Here is a 27963-nt window from a genome sequence, read left to right on the forward strand (position 1 = left end):
GCATATTGTGTATCACCCATTCTCCACCCAAATCATCATATCCCCCTATAAATCCTCCAAACTCCATAATATGCCTCAAAATAGTGCAACCAATTCATATTATGTCACATATAACTGGGTGATGTATTTTTATTAAGTACATGTGCATTGCTTCTCCAGGGCTGGAGATAATATGGAAGCAAAGTCATGGTGATGACAATGTTGCACATCAAGTGACCCTCTCACTGACACATCAGACACATCAGTGGAATGGCAGACATTTAGCTTACCAGCTTAGGGGCCGTGCCTGACATAAGGATGAGCCTGGGCACACCCTGGTCCCTATGTGCACATGCTTAACTTTTTGATGAGGCAGGAGGGTTGTAATTAGGGACATTACAACTCTTCTGCCTCATCAAAAAGTTAAGCAATTATATTTCTTTGCACCTTGAACTTATTTATACTTTATTTTTAAAAAAAATATTTTTTAGTAAAAAAATTGTTAGTTTTAAAAACAAAAATTTAGTATAGGGATTATCTTAACTCCTTGTCTGTTTTTAATTTTTTTCCAATTTTGTTCAAATAAATGTATTTATTTTTTACATACACACGTTGACAAATATTTATTCTTAGTCAATGTTGATACATATCGTGGTTCCAGGTCCATATATATCACCAGTATCTCACTTATTTCTCAAAAGTGCAGGCTAGCACGATTGTTATATATTTTCTAAATGAGCAATAGTCGCCGCATCTTCATCTATTGAACACATATTCCCTCTGTAAGTAACTTACCATTACTTTTGCCTTGAAGATTGTCTGACACCCCATAGTTTGAAAGGGGGATATTGCCTACTATACCCTGTTTTGGTTGAGGACACACAGGTGGCGCCACACATTCATTTTTTACATATATATATATATATATATATATATATATATAATATTGGTGGACGGCGGCACTCAAAAAAACGACACAAACGGCTGGATTAGTGTCCAAAATAATGGGACACTAATCCAGCCGTTTGTGTCGTTTTTTTGAGTGTCGCCGTCCACCAATATTCTACATAGCACCTATCTCCTATAGGTCCATCACACGGAGGGCACCAGCTCATTGTCAGGCTGGGTGAGAAACAGCGCTCTCTAGTGTGATAAGTGAGTTTCCAACTTTGGGAATGATACAATTGTGCGTACCGTATAATGAGTATTTATGTGCCCGTCAATATATGATGTTTGGAGATCTTGTCCTTGGGTTACCAGGATACTACCCGGAGATAAAGGTTCAGCCTCTCGAGGCAATTTGTCCCATAGGTTTATACAAGGTCCAAACGTCAGTGCCACGTGGTAATAAAAGGAAAAAAACTCCAATTACAATTTTAAAGGAGTTTATTAAGGTGCATAAGGTGAACAAAAATAAAATAAAAAATAGCTTACATGAATGTGCTGTAGTAGAACACAGATTGCACTCAACGCGTTTCATCGCTTACTGCCTGTCAAATCGGCTGGACTTCATCAGGAGAGTGACACTCTTATCACACTAGAGAGCGCTGTTTCTCGCCCTTTTTTCTAGTACACATTTGAGACGTCACAACAAACGCCTTACGGAGAAACACAGCAGCCACATTTACACAGGATTGTGATATTGAAGGAAGAATCTTCGCTGAAAAGACCTTATTGGACTGTCATTATTAATAAATCAGAACTGTTTGGGTAAAAGCGCTTTTTATGAGCTGGTATAATTGTTTGAAATGATTAGAATCAAGTCCTTATTGTAAGTCACTTGTAATAAATGCAACATGCACTGTAAGTTTTGTCACATCCTTTTTGTTTTCCTCTATGCTACACATTTCCACTAGAGGTCAGTAAAATACAAGGAAAGTTAAGACGCAGATTCCTTAACATCTTCTCTTTTTAAAAGTCTCAGGACATGCCGCCAGTTATCCCCCCTCCCAATGATTTCCAGATCTGGGGGAAATTAGTAGAGTATTTTAGTTGACAGCATATGAATGCAGTGTTAATTATATATTGTATTAAACTGATGGTTTAACCGGTAGGACTTTTTACATGCACATAAAAACTAAGGGGTTTTAAAAGGAAAACCAACAATTACTACCCACCATAATCAGTGGGTGTTGCTATAGTAGTGTAGCATCGGGATATGGGTTTAGGTCGACAGGTCATTAGGTCGACATTGGCAAGGTTGACAGTCAAAAGGTCGACATGGGGTTTTTCGCTGTTTTTTGAGCCGACGTGCTGACAGGCGGTATTTCATGCCCTACTATCCACTAGGGCAGGCATTCCCAACCACGGTCCTCAAGGCACACCAACAGTGCAGGTTTTGTAGGTATCCAGGCTTGAGCACAGGTGACTTAATTAGTATCTGAGGGATTCTGAAGCCTGGATATCACTAAAACCTGCACTGTTGGTGTGCCTTGAGGACCGTGGTTGGGAATGCCTGCACTAGGGCGTGGTGGGAGAATGAAATAGTGTGCAGCACCAAAGGGTCATTAGGTCGTCACTGTCGACATGGACACAGTTTCAGGTGCATCGCATTCCATCGCGATGCTATGCTCCATAGCATCGCGATGGAATGCGGTGCACCTGAAACTGTGTCCATGTCGACAGTGACGACATTCCGGTACAAAAAAACTTTGAAAAACCCCATGTCGACCTTTTGACTGTCGACCTTGCCCATGTCGACCTAATGACCCTGTCAACCTAACCCTTGTCGACCTAGACCCATGTCGACCTTACTGCATGTCGACCCAATGCTTGTCAACCTAGTTGTTGTAGAACAAATGATCAACCCCCGTAGCAGCATGAGGTTGTGTGTCCTTCAGACCCTCAAGACACCAAAAACTGTCATTCCGAGGACAGACAGAATCGGACTTGAAAACCTTTGGTGCTGCATTGTTTGGAGGTGAAAGTGCCCTTTCTTTTGTTTCCAGGTGGCTTAATTATTGCCTGCTGATCAGCAATGAAGTACATTTGTTGCAAGTACTATTAATGGATCAGCAATTTGCCCTCTTTGACCACAATTGAATTATCTATTTTATTGTTAGCTGATTACGGTAGATTTGATCACAATATTTATGAAATATTGGGAGCATGTGGCTCTCCTAAAAAAAAATAATTTCTGCTCTTTACCATTTATTAAACATCTCTGAACACCCATAGTAACAAGGAAGATTTGTACTTTTTCTCTGTCAGTTGTGATCCTAAAAAACACATTTATATAACTGAAAGTGTATTTACATTGATGTATTACTGGCATCCCTGTGGTAGTTATAAAATCAGCATACAAATGTCTTTCCATTTCTTTTGAGAAAAATAGGGATCAGCTATGGTTTACACCAGGCATGTCCAAACTATGGCCCTCCAGCTGTTGTGAAACTACCATCATACCTTGCCACAGTTTTGCTATTAGGGAATGCTAAAACTATGGCAAGGCATGCTGGGATGTGTAGTTTCACAACAGCTGGAGGCCCACAATTTGGACATTACTGGTTTACACTATCAGAAACAGAGTTGCAAAGTCTAGTGTGCTACAGGTCCTACCAGGGAACTCTGCTGGGTCACACACAGAAAGTACTGTAATACAACTTTTACACCAAAACTGCCAGGTCGCACCAGGATTTTTGGACCCGGATGAGACCCGTCAGTTGTTCCCTTTTACACCGTGTACCCCGGTGGGCGATGCCGGTGAAGTCTGGCCCGAGCTGGCGCTTGGAGATGACATCATCTCCAAGTGCCGGAAACCCGCCGACTGAAACCCCCGCACTGCCGACCGACACCCCCGCAATGCTGACCGACACACTGGGGGCAAGCACCCAGGTAAGCTGCTGGGCTGCCCCCAGCCTCTGCCCATGAGGTGAATGGATGCCGCTGCTGTCTGTGGTACTATACAGACAGCAGTGGAGGCTGGGCAGAGGTGAATGGATGCCTGTGTGCGGCATCCATTCACCTCATGGATGCAGCGGAGGCTGTACGCAGCCCCTGTCCAACTTCCGGGCGCTGCGGTTTGGAAGTTGGGGCTTCCTGATTGGTGGAAATGGGTCCCTAGGTCAGATGACCCGGGTTACCCATTTACATGGCCCCTGACTCCAGTAGCGCACGCAGGGGGGGTTCTGAGTACCCAGAAACCCCCCAAGGGCCCTAGGCTGAAAGCTGAGGGTCTCCTCTTTCCATGTGTATAAGAATTTTAAAAATCGGCCCTTGGGAACCTGAGATATCTGACTTCAAACAGTGGTCCCCATCCAAGCCCGTTAATTGCTCTTCCCAATCAGATATTATAGGTTCTGTCTGATTTAGAGTTTTTCTGAGGATATATTCCAAAAGCTGAGACTCTCCCCCTTTGATGGACACTAGTAGCTTGTCTCTACTGTTCTCAGAACCAGAGATATCAGCTTTCCAGCAGCTGGTTACTGCTCCAGCTCCACACACCTGGTATGTAGTTTTATATTCTTGTTGGCAGATTGTTTTGCCTCCTAAACTCTGATTCAATAGTCCCCAACACAATTTGGTAGGTGGGATTCTCTAGTTTTTAATTCCATTAAAATCTAAGAAATCTATTTCCGGGAACTGGAGATATCTGCAGTCAAGCAAGCTGTCCTCCCACCAGAAAATAATGAATAATAAGCCCACTCCACTATACACCCCTCCTCTGCGTATTAAACATCCTCTACCACCCTGGAAGTAATGTATTAGGGCCCCTTCATTCAGCCCAATGCCCCCTTCTCCCACCCCATCTCCCACCATCTGTGCAGTAAAGGGGCAATTAGTGGAAATTACTGATCCAGGCCCTACATGCTGAGCGGTTGATATAATACCCCCTACCAGTTGCGGGACATCAAAACTTCCCCCACCTCTACTGCTGGAGGGGTTGGGATCATTTGGTCTATTGCAGGCATGTCCAACGTTGGCCCTCCAGATGTTGTGAAACTACACATCCCAGCATGCTTTGCCACAGTTTTGCTATTAGAGAATGCTAAAACTATTGCAAAGCATGCTGGGATGTGTAGTTTCAAAACATCTGGAGGGCCAACGTTGGACATGCCTGGTCTATTGCATTATGGTAGAAAGTCATTAGGTCGAATCCATTAGGTCGACATGCTAAAAGGTCGACATGATTCTAGGTCGACATGGGAAAAGGTCGACATGATTCTAGGTCGAAAGGTCATTAGTTCGACAGGTCATTAGTTCGACATTGTCTATGTCGACATTCACAAGGTCGACATGGGGTTTTTCACTGTTTTTTTACCTGAATGTCAACACAGTCGACATGGACACAGTTTAAAGTGCACTGCATCCCCTCGCATCGCTCGCTGCGCTCGCTATGCGTCGGGCACGGTGCCTCGCTACGCTCGGCACACTATTTTATTCTCCCACCACGCCCTAGTGGATGGTAGGGCATGAAATACCGCCTGTCGGCACATGTTGGCTCAAAAAACAGTGAAAAACTCCATGTCGACCTTGTGAATGTCGACATAGACAATGTCGAACTAATGACCTTGTCGAACTAATGACCTGTCGAACTAATGACCTTTCGAACTAGAATCATGTCGACCTTTTCCCATGTCGACCTAGAGTCATGTCGACCTTTTAGCATGTCGACCTAATGGATTCGACCTAATGACTTTCTACCATAATGCAGTAGACCAAATGACCGCATCCCATATATATATATATGTGTGTGTGTGTGTGTATATTATTATTATTATTCATATACATTTGGTCTATCTATAAGACATTAACTGACCTGGCATATACTGGGTCACCTAAGTGTCCATCTCCGTGCTTTGCTCCGCCCCTCTGGAAACCCCCTTCTGAAAATCCTGCGTTTGCCACTGGACTCCGGGGAAGCCCCGTGTCCGAGCCTGAACATTTGCCGGGTCGTTACCCCTTTTACACCAAGCCCCGGCCCGGACTAGAGCAGCAATTTCCCGGGTCGCGGCTCTGGTGTAAAAGGGGTATAAGTGATCAGTAGGTACTGTGCCTGGCTAGGCAGAAAAGTGTATAACAGTTGCCTTTTTTTAGCTGTTTGTCCAACTTTAATAAAATTAAATAGTAAAAGTGCGCCACCTGCTAAATTTAAGGCTTGCTTTAGAAAGGTAATACATTTTTTACTTCATCTGATAAATACTGTAGTCTACCAGCAGTTGGATGATTTTGCACAGTAATACAGTGGTATCTGGTATGCTACACACACAAAAAAACCAATCATATCTTTGGTATAAGATAAATAAGTTGGTGATGCTCTATGGTAGGCAGGCAAATCTTATAAAAAGAGGAAAGGAAAACTTTCTGTGGCGCACTCTACAGAAACATATAGAAACATTCATTCAACCCTTTGAGTGCCAACATTGCTGTGAGCCATCCTCAAAATATCCCCTAAATATGCCTGTGTCGCTCACAGCAACTGTTCTTTTAGAATAAATAAGTACAAATACAGGCAAGTCAATTAATTTGTTTTGTTAAATATTGCACCCAAGAAAAGAACAGTCGCTGTGAACGGCACTGGCATTTTTAAGAGATATTTTGAGGATCTTGCACTCAGAGGGTTAAATATAACGGACATATATTAAAAAGTGTCTGTCTACAGTATCATGCTTTCCTCCTTGGCCTTACAGTGCACTCATCTCATTTTACAGTCAAAAATCCAAAATGGCATAAATGTTGCCATATTCAAAACTAGTAGCAGTACCTATTTAGTCACATACATTTCTTGAATTTATTCTGTATTCTGCCTCTACACAGGCCTTCTACATGTTACACCCAGTGCACCTCAGAATGTCTCCTTTCTCTAGAGCCCACTTATAGACCACTGAATTATTCACATACAGTAATTGATGCCACATCATAAAATGTTATGTACTTAAATCTTATTTATATCTTCAATCTTATGACGTTTGCTGGAGCACAGCAGCCACCCCGCCCTTGGTTTATACTAATGGCTGAACCAATTTTTCCAACTAGCTATAAAAAGATCCGGACAGCCATAAATGTGATCATACGTTATTGATATTCAGATGGCTGTATGTCATAATTTTAGATTGTCATCAAGTTGATACTGTATGTACATATGTAAATGAATGTTGCTGATGTACATTTATATTGATGTTGTTTGTAGAAAGTTTCTGGGTACTTATGTATTATCTGGGCTCCCATGTTAAATGCACCCCATTTTTTCATACCCCTACTATCCAACTACGCATGGAGTTGATTTTATATAGTGTGGCGAGCGCAGCGAGCCACCGTGCCCGAAGCGTGGCGAGCGCAGCGAGCCCCGCGAGGGGACGCGGTCTGATAAGAAAAACGGGAGCCCAGATATTACATAAGTACCTGTTGTTGAAATCTAGTAGTGTTGCTGCCCTAAACGAATTGGCGGATTAAACTTTGTATTGATTGGAACCAGGAGGAAGTAATGTGGATATGGATAATTTGTAGACATAGAGTATTGTCTCTCTATTGCGAGCCTGGCAATCAGTGTCAGCAGCATCTGCAGCCCAACCTGGAATCAGCATCTTGCCGCCCTGGCCTGCCCCGTGGTAATTAATAGGTAAATAAAATAAATAATTATTGTACAGAGAGAGGGGGGGGGGGGGTATTTGTACACAGGTTTGCTTGTTTTTTAAATGAATGGCTAGAATACAGGGGGAGGGGGTATTTTAACATGATTAGTTCATTCCAGGTAAATGGGATGGAGTTTTGTGTGTAAATATATATATATATATATATATATATATATATATATATATATATATATTCGGTCCTATTTTGTCAGTACCGGGCTCCACAATTTCTGATGGCAGCCCTGCCTCCTACCAACATCTGTGATCCATCCTGTCATCACCATGGCCGTCTGCATAACCTGAGCTTACTCACTGGCCTTTAGAACTCCTGTGCTGGGTCCATGAAGTCTGTGTGCCTACAAAAAGCATTTCCTTTAATTACAGAGGAATTTAATACAAAATGCAACAAACTATAAAAAGCAATTCTTTTTAATTTAAATAAATACTTTAAATATGGGGTGCATAAACTACAGTATAAGCTGATTTTAGGGTAATTTGAGGCCATTATGTTTTTAACCACAATAATAATATGTGGTTCAATTAAGTTAAATTAAAACTTCCAAACTCCTAGTTAGTTACTAGGGGGGGGTTTCCAAGGGGTTCTGAGGTTTTTCATACATAATTTGTCTGGTAGCACTTACTTCTGTGAGAAGGCTTAGGCCCCATGCATTATGAAAACACTAATGTTTCTGATATTCTATCAGTTTTGTTGAATAGTTAACTTATACAAAGAAGTCTGATTCGGAGATGTACATTAACTCTTTGTTGCTGTATATCTCCAGTTGTTTGAGATATTACAGTATATGTGCATGCCCAGGAGCTGCACCACGCATGTACAAAGCTCTCAGCTCACCAAGCAACATCACCCACAGTGGCCTGGACACCACGCCCCCGTTGATAGGCTGCAGCCACTTAGAACCAGAGGATGCTTATTGGGAGTGCTTAACAAAAGGGGGAGGGGCATTTCAGCTCAGTTTTGTAGGTGTTCTAATGCCAATGTCTGTGTCTTTCAACACAGATTTAATTACCACTGCAACGGTGTTCTGGCAGCCATTCTAAGTGGCCTTAGGGTTTCTAAAAGACACAGCGGCTGTGTGACTATCGTCCATCCAAGAATTAGGCCCTTTGTCAACAAATGGATCTTTTGCTAAAGTAATTTCTAGAGCAAAATTATAAATGGGGACATTACATCAATTTATGTACTTCAGGTCTGCATGATCCCTTAAAGTAAGATATATACAGTGACGTATAGTTAACAGATGGGTAACACAGGATTTTATCATTGGTTTGAAGCCACTTGGGACTCTTTAGTAGTATAAAAGTTTCACAGACCAAGTGCTACATGTGGACATCGACAACTGCGGGCAAATACAGAAATCTTTATTTATGAGCACTAGCTGAACATGACAGTATCCTTCAGTCTCACCATCTGATATAGGGCCTGATTCAGACCTTACGCTGCGTATATATTTGCTGCCTACTGAGCAGGTAAACGCCGGCCCACTGTACGCAACCCCCCCCCCCCGCACCAAATCCCCGTGCTACCATGCAAACGGTTACACTTACAGGCAAAATTTGTTGCTCACCATCGAATGATTTTTCCTTCCTTCGCAGATAAAAGTCTATACTTACCTTTATCCTGCACAGCGATGGCTGTGACGGCGGGGCACTGACTTCAGCCACCCACCCTGAGCTGGCAGGGGCACCCCTGCATTGTGACTGCCCGTCTGGCGTTTTTATAGGCGTGCCCACCATTTTTGTGGGCACACACATTAAACTCTGGGCAGGCCGTCAGAACACCCCCTGCTTGTCATTTAAGCAATGTGCGCACCGCCGAATGAAAAATTGTCCGAAGGAGCTCGCGCAGGGCTTTGCACATGCACATTATCGTGCATGCGCAGACCCCGACCATTAGCCGGGCGGAGTGAATTCGGACCACAGCATACATATTCTACTGTAAAAACAACACTAACACAAGGTACTGATTGGATGAAGCAATCAGAGAAATAGAACTCAAATAATAATCTAAAGATATGGGGAGATAAACTAAGCCTTGGATTGTGATCAAAGGGAGAGCTATAAGGTACTTGCCAAACAGCTTGTAACCAAACACGGCTTGTAACATGGCAGTTAGGAGCCGATTGCCTGGTACTTTCTCTCTCCACTTTATCACTCTTCAAGTTTTAGTACCTCACCCCCATATGTATGAGTGGTCAAATAATAGGGACACAGATGATGGCAGTGGCAAACGCAGATTTTTTAGAGGGGGGTTTCCAAACATAATCCCCAATCTCCCACTCTGCAGCGCATTGGAGTAAGTACTTTAGTCTGGGGAGCGGTAACAGCCCTGACAATTTGTATTTTTATACACTGGATACAGTATGGAATATAGTATTAATATTTAACAGTACAGATGGTCTATAGCATAGGCTGTTTCAAACAATTAAAGTGGCCAGGAATTGTTTAAACATAGATATCATAATAAATAAATACACAAATATAATAGAATCAGTATTGCACTTTCTAAGGTCACAATCTCCCACTTCATGGTCTCTTCCGCCTGGCAGCTGCTCTCTGGTCCATTGCAATGTTCGAGGGCTCAGATCCACACATACAGTATATGTGGTAGAAAAAGCTGGTACAGTAGACATGTGCAGCAGCTGTGCTCTGTCCCTTACACTGCATAATGTGGTGGCAGTTCTATTGATCATATTATATACCAGTACTATTGCTGTCATAATTTAAGGCACTTGTAAAGAGGGGGAGGGGGGGGGGGTTGGGTTCCGGGCAACCAGAACCCTCCCCTGTGTTTGCCTATGGATGGGGAGATTTATTTGCAAAAGAATAGAGAATCAAAAAAATGTTTTAGATGTTAGTGTTTTTTCCTGTTTTTGATTACTATCGAGGGTTGGTAAAGTATTCGGGACAAGTAAAGATTTCTTTACTAGGTGATTTATATGTGTTTTTTGCTGTTTTTTGTTGGCCTCTTAAATTTATTTTATTAATTATTTTATTAATTTTATTTCAACTTCAAATCTTAATCCATAGTGGCACAAAACCAAAGGCTTGCCAGGCATGCTGGCACATTCAGTGCCACCTCCAGTTTATAATTGCTAGTGCCTCCTGATGGGGAGAAAAGATCTTAGGATCGGCTGCTTTCTGAAGTTAGGAACAGAGCCCATGGCTGAGTAATCCCCCTCATTACTGCAAAGCTAGAATACATGTTCTCAGCAATAGGAATCATTTGCAGTGAACCAGATCATTTGACCTGCGATGGTGGGAGCCAAGGTTCACTTAAGGCAATCCATGTTTTTTAGGTGGGGTAGGAGAGATAAGTTGGGTTTGGAAGGTATCGAAATTGGCCACAAGTCCTGATCTGCCTCTGACTTTATTTGTAAAGACATCGGGTGAGATTTAATAGGATGAGAGATTCAGAAAGTGAGAGATTTGGTGAGAAATCTCCAGTTTTTTTAAACCGCCAATCATTTACACTGCAAAATCACACTGGTTTTGCAGTGTAAATGATTGCCGCTTTAAAAAAACTGGAGAATTCTTCCCAAATCTCTCACTTTCTGAATCTCTCATCCTAATAAATCTCACCCCTTATGTCATGATGAAACAAGATTGTTTGCCACACACTGGAAACTTCAATGAAAGTTTAAATTTTTAGATACTAATCCAGTTTTTTCCAAACGCACTAGTGTATCAGAATTATTTTCATGGCACCCCTAGACCAAAAGTTTATTTTTAAGAATTTTTAAAAAATATTATTAAATGAAGTAGATTGAGTTTATTTGTCATCCTTAGGTTCAATTATGTGGTGAGGGACATTATTTGCTTCTGTTTGTCCAAATATTTTATGATTGGCAGCCACAAGCTCTGGTTTTCTCTATTATATTGACAAAGATTAATTTGAAATGGTACTAGACCACCAATCCAAGGCACCCATGCAGGTTTCTCAAGGCACCCCAGGGTGCCATGGCACACAGTTTGGGAACCATTGTACGAAGCCATGATCCCCGCTGTCAGCGTGTGTTTTATGTGCAAATGAGATGTGCATTGGTAGGTAGGACAGTGTTAGAGGGAAGGTAGGGGCGATTCACACATAAAACTTTCTTCTAGTAAAACTTACTTCAAATTCATACATGGAAGTGGCTGCGCATTACCGTACAGCTGATATGCTTATGCAACAGGAGGACATACCCTCCAACATGACTCATTCCATTAGGTACAAATTACTCTGTTCCTGGACTTCCTCTTACTGTAGGATTGCCATCACCTGTTGTGAAACACCTTACTCATGAATTAACTAGTTCAATACAGTTGACGGCAAACATACAATAAAAGGAAAATCCAGGAGCAGAGCATTTTGTACCTAATGGAGTGTGTTATGTTGGAGGGTATGGGAGGAGTTTCAAGGCGCACCATCGGATCACTCTGCAAAACCTTCAGATTACTCAGATTTCCATCTCAGATCTGCAACCAAGGTCAGTAAATGAGCATTATCAGACACTGACTACATCACTCACTTTTTTTAGGAACAGACCCAATTGCCGCCCCTTCCCTGCCTCCAAACGCACTGAGCCATTTAATCAGGATGGGTATTACAGGGTACTATGTGCAGAGTTGCATAACACGTCCAGCACCAAAGGGTCTGTGTACAAGTCTGAAATAGGCCCACATTTATTTATTTTTAACAAGTAATTAAGCTGGGGTTATACAATGTAAAGCCCTGTACACATGGGGCGACATCAGTCCCGTTGTGAGCGATGTAGTTTAGCACAGATCGCTCAGCACACATCACTGATACACATGCTATCCACCAGCAAGGTGTGCTTAGTGATCTATGCTGACCTGTGTTCTCTGGTGAAAACACTGGTGATCTGAATAGATCTTGACTACAGAAATATAGCCTTACCACACAAGCGGTCCAGAAATGGGATTGACAGGGTGGGTAGGGGCACTGGGTGGAAATTCTGTACATAAAGCAATCAAAGTAATCGACTTGTGTTATTTAATTTCAACAATAAAGCTGTAAGTAACATATAAAAAGATATAGCAATGTCGCCTTTTGCAAGAAAGCTGTATGCAATTGAATGCATTTTCAAACCTCATTATTCTATCAAGTTACCGAAGTGACCTCATTTATCTATTGCATGGCTCGGAGCCAGGATGACTTGAAATAAAGGCAGAGTCTGCTTACATGAGCTCGCAAACTTGACCCAGGGGTTTACAGCAGCTGTTGCATTGTCAGTCACCCCTATGTGCTGGATGCTGCCAAGAACAGGATTACTCACAGGGTTTTACTAGGAGAACAAATGTTATCTCCTGCAGTAATGCAATTTCAACTTTGCTACAATTCCCACAAAGCACATTGCAGTCATGGGGTATTTCACTTTCTGTTCATCTGATAATTGTTCTCTTCCTACTGCAGCAAATGCAAATAATGTATTACTGTATCTACAGGCAAGTGGAACTTAGAGGTGGTGCTGTTACCAGTAGGCAGTTGTGGGGCCCAGTACAGATGGAAACATCCCCCTCGCCTTCTTCCTCATCTTCATCCACATCACATTTTTAATCTCCATAATTCAAAATGTGGCTGCTACTCATTATTACTTTAAGTATAAATAGGGGCAGCTCGGACAGTATAATGGTTAGCATTTCTGTGTGTGGAGTTTGTATATTCTCCCCGTACTTGCGTGGGTTTCCTCCGCGTACTCTGGTTTCCTCCCACATTCCAAAAATATACTGGTAGGTTATTTGGCTGCTAACAAAAATTAACCCTAGAATGAATTAGTTTGCGTGTACATGTGGTAGGGGATATGGATTGTAAGCTCCACTTGGGAAGGGACTGATGTGAATGTTCAAATGTTCTCTGTGCTGCGGAAACTGTTAATTAATAAATAAATACATTATTTCTCTTTCAATGGTCCTGGTGACACAGCTCAACACTGGGATGTAGGAGGGTCCGAAGGAGCCAGGCACCTATCCTAAAGCTTTTAGAGGGTAGGCTCCTCCCCTACTGCATCCCAGACTCTCCAGTTCGTGTTAGGTGCCCACTGGAGTGGGTGCTATTCTAAAGGGCTGCGGGAGCAGCCGAAGAAATAGAGTAGTTAGGGAATTTTTATTATTTTATTAACTTTCACCCTAGCTAGGTAGGCACAGAGTGAGGATTCTCATTAGTGAATCCTCACTCTGCAAGCGCAGCAGGAGATGACAGAAGCGCGTCCTGTCAGCTCACTGTGCACAGGGGAGACGCTGTCTGGCCTCCCTGTGCAGCGCTTACAGCTTCTTTTTAAGAAGCTGCCTGGGCTCCGGAGCGCTCTGAAACCGGCTTCACGCAGGTGGGGATCATGGGGGACAGGCGCTCCGTGATGGCGGCGGCCAGTTTCTGCGGAGCTAACAAACTGAGCTCCTGTTATGAGAGGACAGCAGTGTGTTACAGGCATGTTCCAAGTGGTCCCCAGTCGAGGGGGAGATACTGGAACTAGGAGATCCTACTAAGGGAGCGGCTGTCTGGGGGTGGTTGGCGCCAAAAGTCACGGACCCCGCAGAAGCAGGGACTTGGTCTCTTCCCTCACTCTGTTTTGGCGCCTTTCAGAACGCTTGCAGCGGAGCTGAGCTGGCTTACAGATCCTGACAGAGTGTTTGGATTTCCTGGGCATCGTTTCCCCGCATCTGAAACCGACAGACAGATAAGTGGCTGGGTGCATTGACTCTGTATAAGCGTGTTGTACATTGTATGCACTGTGTGGTTACTTTACATCATGTCTGAGCAACAAGCTGTGGTTTTGGGGGAGGGAGCCCTTAATACTATGAGCGCTTGTATTGTCTGTACACAAAAATTTGTACCTGAGCAGATGGCCAAGGGGGGGTTGTGTATTACATGCGCTGCTGTGAGACCCATGGGGAGTGAACCCCAGAGGGCAGAGCAAATTGAACCCGCGTGGGCTAGTGCCCTGGGCAGGTCTGTTAACACCTTAGTGCAATTGCTGGACAGACAGGGTGATGCCTTGGTAGAATCTCAGAGACCTATGTCATCATCTCAGCAGTCCTCTGGCTCCTTGCCTCTTACCCAGGCAGATCCTGCTCTCATACAGGTGATGCAGGATACTGCAAAGGGGATCAACAGGTTTAGTGATTTGCTAGACAAAATTGATGTTGATACTTTAGGGACCCCTAAAAGGTCTTACTCGGTGCCTTTATTGGTAGATGAAGAGGAGGGAGCATATGCAGACATTCCCTGGGAGCAGGGTGATGATTCTGAAGATTCCTCAGCCGCAGGGGTGGAGGATTTGATTACAGCTGTTAAACAGGCTTTAAAACTTTCAGTGGAGGATAAAACTCCTGCTAAAGGTGTATTTAAACAGCAGCGTAAGGAAGCTGTTACATTTCCTTCAGATGAAGGTTTACAAGAATTGTTGGAAGGAGCTTGGAAAACTCCTGATAAAAGGCTGCAGATGCCAAAGAGATTCTTAAGTCTGTACCCCATGCTGGAGTCTCATGCGGAGCTCTGGGAAAAAGTGCCAGTAGTTGATGCTTCTGTGGCACGTCTGTCAAAAGCTACTGTATTACCAGTGCAAGGGGGCGCAGCTTTTAAGGATCCTGTGGACAAAAAGCTGGAGGGTAATCTCAAAGCTATATTTGAAGGGGTGGAATTCACCCTACGTCCCCTTATTGCTTAAGCCTGGGTCTCTAAGGCCATGATTGAGTGGGCCAATGATTTATGCACCATTTTACATGCTGACAGTGGCGGATTCAGGGGGGGGGGCACCCGGGCACGTGCCCCCCCGTCATTTCATTTTGTAGCTGAGGTCCAGGGCTTTCCAACGAGCCCAACCCCGTGTCTCTAGCCCCCCGGGAACTCGAGATATCGCCTGGCAAAGCTGTAACGTTTTTTCCCCCATAGGATAATATGGGACCCTTCAATTCGGACCCCCACCCGGTACCGACGGCTGCCAGTTCCGGCCCTGGCATCACAGAAGCTTGTGGTTGATCCAATCACTGGGCCTTCAAAATGTTACCAGGCTGGTCCATATCGGTCAATTGGTTCCAGAGATATTGCACGTAAACCAATTTTTTTATTTTTGTAATGTAATTTCATGGCTGTTCATGTTCTTTGAGGGCAGATTACTCTGGAACCAAACGTTTCAGTTTTACTGGACCAAAATCATTCAAAGCCCACTCAAAAGTTCTTCAATATGATACTTGTCTCATGTAAATGGGTCAGCTGCTTCCGAAGATATAGCCGGTTAAATTAGATAATTGGTTAAAGGGGAGGGGGGGGGGAGAGGTGGTTTTCTCTCCCCCTCACCATAGGCGTGCGCACAGGGGCTGCCGGGGGTGCACAGGCACCTCCGCACAATATCAGCACTTCCTAATGACTGGCAGTGGCAGTGCCCCCTCCCCCGGCCGCCTAGCAGTACCTGCGCTGGGCTGGGCTCCTTCAGCAGTCAGCAGGACCTCTCCCCCCCCTCCCCTTTAACCGTGATTGGGCCACGCCCCTGCCTTTTCCTGTGCCCGGGTGAACTAGTGCAGCTGCAGTAGTAGTGAAGTAGTGCAGCTGCAGGCCACCTAGCAGTACCTGCGCTGGGCTGGGCTGGCCTGGGCTCCTTCAGCAGTCAGCAGGACTCGAGGTTTCAAAAGCGGGCGTGGCCACGGGGGGTCCGAGATTAGGCCACGCCCCTTCCTTTTCCTGTGCCCGGGTGAACTAGTGCAGCTGCGGTAGCCCTGTAGCCTACTGTTCTGTGTCAGGCTCACAGGATGGCTCCTGGCTGAAACCTGAAGGTAATGTATGCAGAGATTGGGGAGTGTGCCATTTATTGTGAGGGAGTGGGCTGTGTGTGAGAATGTAGTGAGGGGAACAGGGGGCCTGATTCAGGATCACTCACTAAGCATCAATCTTTTGCTGCCTAGCAAGCGGAACACCGCCCACGAATAACTGGGGAAACTGTACTGTCCCTGCTGTATTGTTACCTGCCTGGCTGATGCGGTGACCAGTGGTGCCGCTGATGGCTGCCTAGGCGCTGTACAGCTCGGCGGGTATTTGTTCCCTGTGTGATAACTGTGCTGTCTCTGCCTATATTGTTAACCACCCGGGGGTCCAGTGGTGCGGCTGATGGCTGCCAAGGTACTGCGCAGCTCAGCGAATATATGTTCCCTGTGTCTATATCACCCAGGGTACATCTAGTGTATACATATAATACATACATTAGTCACTATGCACTGTGTAATGTGACTATAGGTCACTACGTGCAAATATTCGTCACTGTGCTGTGTAATGTGACTATGGGTCACTACGTGTGAATATTCATCACTGTGCTGTGTAAGGTGACTATGGGTCACTACGTGCGAATATTCGCCACTGTGCTGTGTAATGTGAATATGGGTCACTACGTGCGAATATTCATCACTGTGCTGTTTAATGTGACTATAGGTCACTACGTGCGAATATTCATCACTGTGCTGTGTAATGTGACTATAGGTCACTACGTGCGAATATTCATCACTGTGCTGTGTAATGTGACTATAGGTCACTACGTGCGAATATTCATCACTGTGCTGTGTAATGTGACTATAGGTCACTACGTGCAAATATTCATCACTGTGCTGTGTAATGTGACTATAGGTCACTACGTGCGAATATTCGTCATTGTGCTGTGTAATGTGAATATAGGTCACTACGTGCGAATATTCATCACTGTGCTGTGTAATGTGACTATAGGTCACTACGTGCAAATATTCGTCACTGTGCTGTGTAATGTGACTATAGGTCACTACGTGCAAATATTCATCACTGTGCTGTGTAATGTGACTATAGGTCACTACGTGCGAATATTTGTCACTGTGCTGTGTAATGTGAATATGGGTCACTACGTGCGAATATTCATCACTGTGCTGTGTAATGTGACTATAGGTCACTACGTGCGAATATTCATCACTGTGCTGTGTAATGTGACTATAGGTCACTACGTGCAAATATTCATCACTGTGCTGTGTAATGTGACTATAGGTCACTACGTGCGAATATTCGTCATTGTGCTGTGTAATGTGAATATAGGTCACTACGTGCGAATATTCATCACTGTGCTGTGTAATGTGACTATAGGTCACTATGTGCAAATATTCGTCACTGTGCTGTGTAATGTGACTATAGGTCACTACGTGCAAATATTCATCACTGTGCTGTGTAATGTGACTATAGGTCACTACGTGCGAATATTCGTCACTGTGCTGTGTAATGTGAATATGGGTCACTACGTGCGAATATTCATCACTGTGCTGTGTAATGTGACTATAGGTCACTACGTGCGAATATTCGTCACTGTGCTGTGTAATGTGAATATGGGTCACTACGTGCGAATATGGGTCACTGCGCACTGTATAATGTGAATATCTGTCACTACGTGCTGTGTAATGTGACTGTGGGTCACTGCGTGCTGTGTAATGAGAATATGGGTCACTATGTGCTGTGTCATGTGAATATGGGTCACTGCGCGCTGTATAATGTGAATATCGGTCACTAAGTGCTGTGTAATGTGACTGTGGGTCACTGCGTGCTGTGTAATGTGAATATGGGTCACTGCGTTTTCTCTCCCCCTCACCATAGGCGTGCGCACAGGGGCTGCCGGGGGTGCACAGGGACCTCCGCACAATATCAGCACTTCCTAATGACTGGCAGTGGCAGTGCCCCCTCCCCCGGCTGCCTAGCAGTACCTGCGCTGGGCTGGGCTCCTTCAGCAGTCAGCAGGACCTCTCCCCCCCCTCCCCTTTAACCGTGATTGGGCCACGCCCCTGCCTTTTCCTATGCCCGGGTGAACTAGTGCAGCTGCAGTAGTAGTGAAGTAGTGCAGCTGCAGGCCACCTAGCAGTACCTGCGCTGGGCTGGGCTGGCCTGGGCTCCTTCAGCAGTCAGCAGGACTCGAGGTTTCAAAAGCGGGCGTGGCCACGGGGGGTCCGTGATTAGGCCACGCCCCTTCCTTTTCCTGTGCCCGGGTGAACTAGTGCAGCTGCAGTAGCCCTGTAGCCTACTGTTCTGTGTCAGGCTCACAGGATGGCTCCTGGCTGAAACCTGAAGGTAATGTATGCAGAGATTGGGGAGTGTGCCATTTATTGTGAGGGAGTGGGCTGTGTGTGAGAATGTAGTGAGGGGAACAGGGGGCCTGATTCAGGATCACTCACTAAGCATCAATCTTTTGCTGCCTAGCAAGCGGAACACCGCCCACGAATAACTGGGGAAACTGTACTGTCCCTGCTGTATTGTTACCTGCCTGGCTGATGCGGTGACCAGTGGTGCCGCTGATGGCTGCCTAGGCGCTGTACAGCTTGGCGGGTATTTGTTCCCTGTGTGATAACTGTGCTGTCTCTGCCTATATTGTTAACCACCCGGGGGTCCAGTGGTGCGGCTGATGGCTGCCAAGGCACTGCGCAGCTCAGCGAATATATGTTCCCTGTGTCTATATCACCCAGGGTACATCTAGTGTATACATATAATACATACATAAGTCACTATGCACTGTGTAATGTGACTATAGGTCACTACGTACAAATATTCGTCACTGTGCTGTGTAATGTGACTATGGGTCACTACGTGCGAATATTCATCACTGTGCTGTGTAATGTGACTATGGGTCACTACGTGCGAATATTCGCCACTGTGCTGTGTAATGTGAATATAGGTCACTACGTGCGAATATTCATCACTGTGCTGTGTAATGTGACTATGGGTCACTACGTGTGAATATTCATCACTGTGCTGTGTAAGGTGACTATGGGTCACTACGTGCGAATATTCGCCACTGTGCTGTGTAATGTGAATATGGGTCACTACGTGCGAATATTCATCACTGTGCTGTTTAATGTGACTATAGGTCACTACGTGCGAATATTCATCACTGTGCTGTGTAATGTAACTATAGGTCACTACGTGCGAATATTCATCACTGTGCTGTGTAATGTGACTATAGGTCACTACGTGCAAATATTCGTCACTGTGCTGTGTAATGTGACTATAGGTCACTACGTGCAAATATTCATCACTGTGCTGTGTAATGTGACTATAGGTCACTACGTGCGAATATTCGTCATTGTGCTGTGTAATGTGAATATAGGTCACTACGTGCGAATATTCATCACTGTGCTGTGTAATGTGACTATAGGTCACTACGTGCAAATATTCGTCACTGTGCTGTGTAATGTGACTATAGGTCACTACGTGCAAATATTCATCACTGTGCTGTGTAATGTGACTATAGGTCACTACGTGCAAATATTCATCACTGTGCTGTGTAATGTGACTATAGGTCACTACGTGCGAATATTCGTCATTGTGCTGTGTAATGTGAATATGGGTCACTACGTGCGAATATTCATCACTGTGCTGTGTAATGTGACTATAGGTCACTACGTGCGAATATTCGTCACTGTGCTGTGTAATGTGAATATGGGTCACTACGTGCGAATATGGGTCACTGCGCACTGTATAATGTGAATATCTGTCACTACGCGCTGTGTAATGTGACTGTGGGTCACTGCGTGCTGTGTAATGAGAATATGGGTCACTATGTGCTGTGTCATGTGAATATGGGTCACTGCGCGCTGTATAATGTGAATATCGGTCACTAAGTGCTGTGTAATGTGACTGTGGGTCACTGCGTGCTGTGTAATGTGAATATGGGTCACTGCGTACTGTGTAATGTGACTATAGGTCACTACGTGCGAATATTTGTCACTGTGCTGTGTAATGTAACTATGGGTCACTACGCACTGTGTAATGTGATTATGGGTCACTGCCAATGTTCCCTCTAATTTTACGAAGGCTTTGTGCAGAAAAAGATATTGGCTGTGCAACTTTGGAAGGAAATGTACATTTTTGTGCGTCACATAACGTATACAGGCCTAGGTTTCGAGTTCTGTTGAGTTAATAAAGCAATTTGAATGTTTACAGACTTCACACACCACACATATAGACTATAGCAGTGATTTTCAACCTTATTAAACTCGTGGCACACTAAAACAAGATTTTAACCTTTGTGCGCTCAGTTGTAATGTCTGTGCGCGGGCTCGTCGAGTTATGTGCGCGCGCACACACGCACAGCTTAGAGGGAACACTGGTCACTGCATGCTGTGTAATGTGATTATGGGCCACTACATGCTGTGTAATGTGAATATGGGTCACCATGCAGCCATTTTCCCAGTGGTCTTTACCGCTGCTCTGCCGGACCGATGATGAGGTGAGTAGAATTAAATGGGTGAAGGGTGTACAGCGTGTGGGTCCCCCAGCGACACTTATGTGACATCATATGCAATAGCCATTACAATGTGTGGTATAATATGTAATGGGCATTATGGCATGTGTCATAATGTGTACTGGGCATTCTGGCATAATGTACAATGGGCATCACGGTGTGAGGCGTAATGTGTAATGGGCATCACGGTGTGAGGAGTAATGGGCATAGTGGTCTGAGTCAATGTGTAATGGGCATCACAGTGTGAGGCGTAATATGTAATGGGCATCACAGTGTGAGGTGCAACATGTAATGGGCATCACAGTGTGAGGCGTAATATGTAATGGGCCTTACAGTTTGTGGCATAATGTGTAATGGGAATTACAGTGTTTGGTATAATGTGTATTGGGCATTACGGTGTGTGGCATAACGTGTGTTGGGCATAATGGCATGTGGTATACTATGTAATCCCTATTATCCCTATTTTACAAAAAATTGTCAAGCCCTGGCATAATGTGCAATGTCAATTACTGTGTGTGGCATTATGTGTGATGGGCATTATGGTGTGTGGAATTATGTGAAATGGGCATTATGCTGGGTGGCATTATGTGGAATGGGCATTACTGTGTATTGCATTATGTGTGATAGGCATTATGTTGTGTGGCATTATGTGTAATGGGCATTATGGTGAGTGGCATTATGTGTAATGGGCATTAGGGTGAGTGGCATTATGTGTAATGGGCATTAGGGTGTGTGGCATTATGTGTAATGGCCATTACAGTGTAAATTTTCGACGCGCACCGTCCCTGTTTCTGGTGTGTGTGATGGGAATAATTAATCCTGAAGCCCATATACATAAAAAAGTCACCTATTTAGTTTGCACTGATGCCCAGTAGGCAGTGATGGACACGCCCAGTAGGCTTTGATGGACACGCCCAGTAGGCGTGATGAACACGCCCCCCCAATGGTGCACCCCCTAAGAAAATGGGCTGCGCACGCCTATGCCCCTCACCCCAGAAAATGCAGGGACTAGGCTGGTGTAAAAGGGGCCAACCTGGGAATGCATTTTCTGGTGAGAAAGGGGTATTCTGCAGTGCTCTGAATACAGCCAGGCTCTGCCACTGTCAGTGGCTATCACTTCTGCCTGGCGGTGGCTGTCCCCCATTTACCGGGAGCATGTATTCCCCCTTGGCAATGAACATGTAATCCCACATGGCAACGAGCATGGAACCTCTGGCAATGAGCATGGAACCCTTTGCAATGAGCATGTAGATAAGCATCACTTATGTAGCATAATTTTTAATAGGCATTATGGTGTTTGGCATAATACATAATGGACATAATGGCGTGTAACTTAATGTGTAATGGACATTATGGTGTAAATGTTTAATGCACGCCTTTGGAGGACAATGTCCCTGTTTATGAAGCGTATTGTGAATTTTGGCTTAATCTGTGTGCCATTATGTGAATTCTGGCTCAATTCGTGTGGCATTCGGTGAATTTTGGCTCAATCCGTGTGTAATTACAGTATGTGAATTTTGGCTTATTCCATTTGGCATCATGTGTAAGGGGGAAGTATAATGGGGTCTAGTATATTGTTGCATAATGTGTAGAAGTTGTTTATGGTGTTGTAGACTACACTCAAGGCCACACCCCTTTTCCGGAGCGCGCCTTAGGCGCACGCACAATTACATCCTTCACTTTTGTCGCCATGGTGGGCCTGCGTACTTTAAATACCAGGGCCTATTTTTAATCCCATTCCCACCCTCTCTCTGCCGCTCTCTTAGCATGTACACTGGCACCACTGACACCGCCCTCCCCCAACCCAAACCCTTTTTTATCATGGTGCCCCCCCTGTCATTTTATCCTGGATCCGCCCCTGCCACTGGCTGTGATGAAATCAGCCTGATCGGGGCTGGAGCTGATGTCACACACCCTCCCTCACGCCTGTGCTTTCCCCGGACACGCCTGCAGTTATCTGGCACTCCCATAAAACGGTTACCACCCTCCAAACGCCGGCATCCTGTCAATCATCTTGTGAGCGGTCAGTGATTATAAAAAGTACCAGGCCTTCATCGCAGTACGGCCACGCACATGCGTGCTGCAACCCATGCGCATGAGTCGTCTATCAATAATCGGCTGCGTTGTGAATTCGTATAGCAGTGATCAGGTCTGAATCAGGCCCATAGAGCGGTATACAGGCCCTTATTCAGATCTGATTGCAGCACAAATTTGTTCTCAAAATGGGCAAAACCATGCTGCACTGCAGATGGGGCAGATGTAACATGTGCAGAGCTAAATTTGGGTTGGGTGTGTTGAAACTGATCTATATTGCAGTGTCAAAATAATGCAGCCAGTATTTACCCTGCACAGAAACAAAATAACTCACACAAATCTAACTCTCTCTATACATGTTACATCTGCCCACCTGCAGTGCACATGGTTTTTCCCATTTTGAGTGCAAATTTGTACTGCAATCTGATGTGAATAAGGGCCACCGGGCGGAGTCGAATACAGTGCGGTATATAGAGCAGGATTGGTACAATGCAGATACAGTGCAGATTAGATATAGAGTGGGATTCTTCCCGTACAGCGATGGGAAGGTCAGGCATCACAACCACCAACACCTTTGGACTCTAGTTGGAGGTTTGTGATCACATGTCTTCTTTAGTAGGCAGAGATGTTTGCTGGGCTTTGACAGGTGAAATCTCTTAAAATCTCTAAAGGGGGAGTAGGAGGGCTTGCATCGTCATGTGAAGTCGAACCACCAATCATGAATACAGGCCAGGGCCTTAACCGTTCCTTGCCACTCCGTGTCGTACATGGCACATTGGCAAGTTTACGTTTCTCCTCCAATGATCTTAATTTATTTTTTTGGGTCCTTTTTTTACTCAACTTTGGCTTTTTGGCTTTTACATGCCCTGTACTTTGACACAGGACATCGGCCTTGGCAGACGACATTGATGGCATACAGGGCAGCCATCAGAAATTGTGGGGCCTGGGACTGACAAAATAGGCAGGGTTCCCCCCACCGCCTATTGTTAGACAAAATATTTTAGTCAGATATTTTGGCAGAACTCCGAAAGGAGATAAAGCACCAGCCAATGAACTGTGTTTGAAAATGACATTTGGGAATTGATTGGCTGGTGCTTTTTCTCCTTTTTCACCCCACCACACCGGCTTCCTGTCAATCAAATAGGGACCACTTGCGATGAAAAATATCAGATTTTTGTTGCGGTTTGGCGACAGGCATGCGTACTGTGACTCGTATGCATTCACAGTCACTGGATAATCAGTCGCTGTGCAAATTCGCACAACAGCGATCAAGTCTGAGTAACCCCCAATGTGCAGGGCATAATTGTGCAGGGTTTAATGTGCCGGGCGTAATGTGCGGGGTATCACGGCATACCTCCCAACATGGCCCATTCCAGCATGGCCGAAATTCCCTGTTCCTGGACTTGCTTGCCAGTGGCAGAGGTGGGGCGGCAGCACAGTCCAATATTCAAATAAGGAAGCCACGTCTGCTTTCAGTGATTCCCAGGCTGTTATATTTGATGTGAAAGTTGGTGTGGCTCCCCTATTTGAATGTGGGGATAAGCTACCGGTGCCTTATCGCCACATTATGTCACATACAGTAACATACTGTACCTTCCAACATGACTCATTGCAGGAGGGACACATTTTCTCTGTTCCTGGACTTCCCTGTCAGTGGCAGTTGCAGCTGTGGGGCTGCAACTGCCACTGGCAAGGAAGTCCAGGAACAGAGCAGTTTTGTCCCTCCTGCAATGAGTCATGTTGGGAGGTATGTTACTGTATGCAACATAATGTGCGGGGCAATACTGTGCGGGGCATAATTTGTGGGACATAGGGCCTAATTCAGCACGGATTGCTAATCTAAGTAGATAGCCATCACCCAGACAGAACCCACCCCGTGCAAATCTGCAAGATAATTTGCAAAACTACCACAGATCGCTATCCTCCGAAACCATCAAAAGGATTTTAGCCATCTGTGAACATGTGAATAGCTCTGGGGCTTCACAGAGTGATGATGTCACAGAGCGATGACGTCACAGAGCGATGATGTCACAGAGCGATGATGTCACAATGCACTACTGATCACATAGTCTGAGCTGTTTGGTTTTGGGCTCATATCTTCACAAGAACTGGATGAAGGAAGAAGTTCTCTGTGAAGATGGGCTGTTGTCTTAGCAAGTGCTGTGATGACGATGATGATGTGCAGTGCGCTGCACCTGCAAGATCCCAGAATGCCGATGTCTGCGATAGAGACGGCGATTTCACAATTGAAGATCAGGGATATATCTTATGGAAGATCATTTCCTCACGACCGGCGTTTAGCCACAGAAGGAGAAGATGGCTCAAGCGCCATAGGTTTACACCTAGACTGACCCCCATATCTGAGAAGGAGGAGGAGCTGGAGGTGTCCGATGTGGAACACAATGACACCGGAGGAGAAAGTGTTGGCCCAGGGAGCGGCACAGTGGCGCCTGGCACCGGGCACACAGAACTGGAGGGATTTGACCCCTATAACAACATAATGTTGATGCTTATGCTATCCTGGCTAATCAGACTGTATATATATATCCGCACTGCTGCAGATCGGCGGTGAGATGGACAGTGTATACCTTTGAGTATTTTTGTATATATTTGTATATATTTGTATATATTCGTATATATTTGTATATATTTGTATATATGGAAATTTGTAAATATTGTACATAATTATAGATAGGATATTTATCTATCTATCTATCTATCTATCTATCTATCTATCTATAGATAACCAAATTACAATAAAACCTTGTACAATAACAGTCCGTGCAAGATCCCAGAATGCCGATGTCTGCGATAGAGACGGCGATTTCACAATTGAGGATCAGGGATATATCTTATGGAAGATCATTTCCTCGCGACCGACGTTTAACCACAGAAGGAGAAGATGACTCAAGCGCCATAGGTTTACACCTAGACTGACCCCCATATCTGAGAAGGAGGAGGAGCTGGAGGTGTCCGATGTGGAACACGATGACACCGGAGGAGAAAGTGTTGGCCCAGGGAGCGGCACAGTGGCGCCTGGCACCGGGCACACAGAACTGGAGGGATTTGACCCCTATAACAACATAATGTTGATGCTTATGCTATCCTGGCTAATCAGACTGTATATATATATCCGCACTGCTGCAGATCGGCGGTGAGATGGACAGTGTATACCTTTGTGTATTTTTGTATATATTTGTATATATTTGTATATATTCGTATATATTTGTATATATTTGTATATATGTAAATTTGTAAATATTGTACATAATTATAGATAGGATATTTATCTATCTATCGATAACCAAATTACAATAAAACCTTGTACAATAACAGTCCGTGCGTGCGTGTGATGTGTGTGACACAACCCTGGCGCACGCGCTGCTGGCGCACTCCTACACAGACACACATCCAGCAAGTGTTGCTAATTTATATAGCCAGCAATTGTGTTGATTTCATTAACGCCTTTTACAGCCGCACAATGTGACATAAAGGCTCCGACTCAGCCGCACAGTGTTATAGTTATTGGTACTGATAACCGCGACGCCATGAGACGCTGCTAATGCTGAACACAATCCTGCTACATACAACATGTAAAGAGATCATGAGTAACAAGGTGTAACATCCCCCTACTGTACAGTACTCATACCTGGGAGAAGCCCGGAGAGAGGAGTTCAAGTAGGGCTGGACAAGGCTTCGTTTTGGGGGTGGGGCGAGGCTGGCGTCACCAAGCCCCACCCCCCACGACCGGCAGCCACATTAATTATCGGGTCCGTGGATGGGGGAAGGGGTTAAAATGATGCAAAATGACGCAAAATGCAGCGATTCCTGTCATTTTAGCCCCACCCCCTCTCCGCGGACCCGCAAAATTCGGACATTTTTACCGCAGGGAAGGGGGGAGCAGGGGCTGTTGCTACAATGCGAGAGACTTGCCCACCTTCCCGGGGGGGGCGGGAGGGGGACCCGATTTGCGGGACCCTCCCGGCCATTCCGGGAGGGTAGGCAAGTATGACATTACTGTAGGTATAACATGTCACCCCAGAGGTCTGTGCCCTGTATAAATAACCATGGTCACATCTCCCCGGCCACTGTTACAGTGTTCCTCAGTAACATACAGTGTCACACTCAGATCAGTCATTACTTTTTGCTGTCATTTCTGCCTATGTCTGGGTCTGTTGGAGGGGCCTGAGTCCTGCTCCCCTCTCCTCCGCTGCACGGAGAGTGGAAACCAACTGCCACTGCAACAGCCTCTCTCCCCAGATCAGCACACGCTGCTCAGTACTATGGGCCTAATTCAGGTTGGCTCACAAAAGCAGAATCTCTCTCTAATGGGAAAAACCATATGCACTGCAGTTGGGGCAGATGTAACATGTGCAGAGAGAATTACATTTGGGTGGGGTGTGTTCAAACTGAAATCTAAATTGCAGAGTAAAAATAAAGCAGCCAGTATTTACTCTGCACAGAAACAAAATATCTCACCCAAATCTAACTTTCTGGGCATGTTTCATCAGCCCCACCTGCAGTGTACATGGATTTGTCCATGAAAGGAGTTTGCTTTTGCAAACCAACCTGAATCACCCCCTATGTACTGAGCTGGGGAGAGAGGCACAAATCTAACTCTCTCTGCACATATTAAATCTGCCCCACATGCAGTGCAGCATGGTTTTGCCCATTTTGAGAACAAATTTGTCCTGCAATTGGGTCTGAATTAGGCCCTGTATTTGTCCAATGAGTAGACAATCCTATCCAATGATCCAATACAAATCTGTTGGACAGGACAGGATCCCCAGCAGCCAATGGTACACATCGGTGTATGTACAGCATCACTGGTCTATCAGCAAGTGCAGAATAATGTGTATAACTGACCACGGTCCCATAGCCAGATACACCTCCAGGTATGGGGAAGAGGTGACAATGTGGCCGGTGTATAGATCTGGGGGTGTATGGCTCGGAATATGAGGGTATATGGGGGTTTATAGTGGTTTATAGAGGTGTATGGCAGTATATGGGGGTGTATGGGGGTATATGGGATCTCCTGCCATAATATAACATTGCGTAGAACCACTTCCAGCCACTGTGACCACCAGGAGTTTATAGAATGCAGGGAAGACCTCACTAAGACATAGGCATGA

The 27963-nt window shown here is 45.0% G+C and overlaps 1 long non-coding RNA gene across 2 annotated transcripts in view; it reads right to left on the reverse strand.

Moving 5' to 3' along the window:
• Positions 1-27086, reverse strand: part of LOC146080389 (uncharacterized) — a 33213-nt gene extending 6127 nt beyond the window's left edge. Inside the window, exons 1-2 of one of the 2 annotated variants that reach the window (XR_014474868.1) lie at positions 26973-27064; positions 7804-7906 (exon numbers count right to left, since the gene is read on the reverse strand). This is a non-coding gene — a long non-coding RNA (uncharacterized LOC146080389). Of the gene's footprint in view, positions 1-7803; positions 7907-26972 lie in introns of both variants that reach the window. The other variant, XR_014474867.1, reaches the window with a different exon arrangement.
• Between the last annotated feature and the right edge of the window lie 877 nt (positions 27087-27963).

The sequence above is a fragment of the Crinia signifera genome, chromosome 5 (genome assembly GCF_055691185.1).
Source record: "Crinia signifera chromosome 5, ASM5569118v1, whole genome shotgun sequence".
NCBI lineage: Eukaryota > Metazoa > Chordata > Amphibia > Anura > Myobatrachidae > Crinia > Crinia signifera.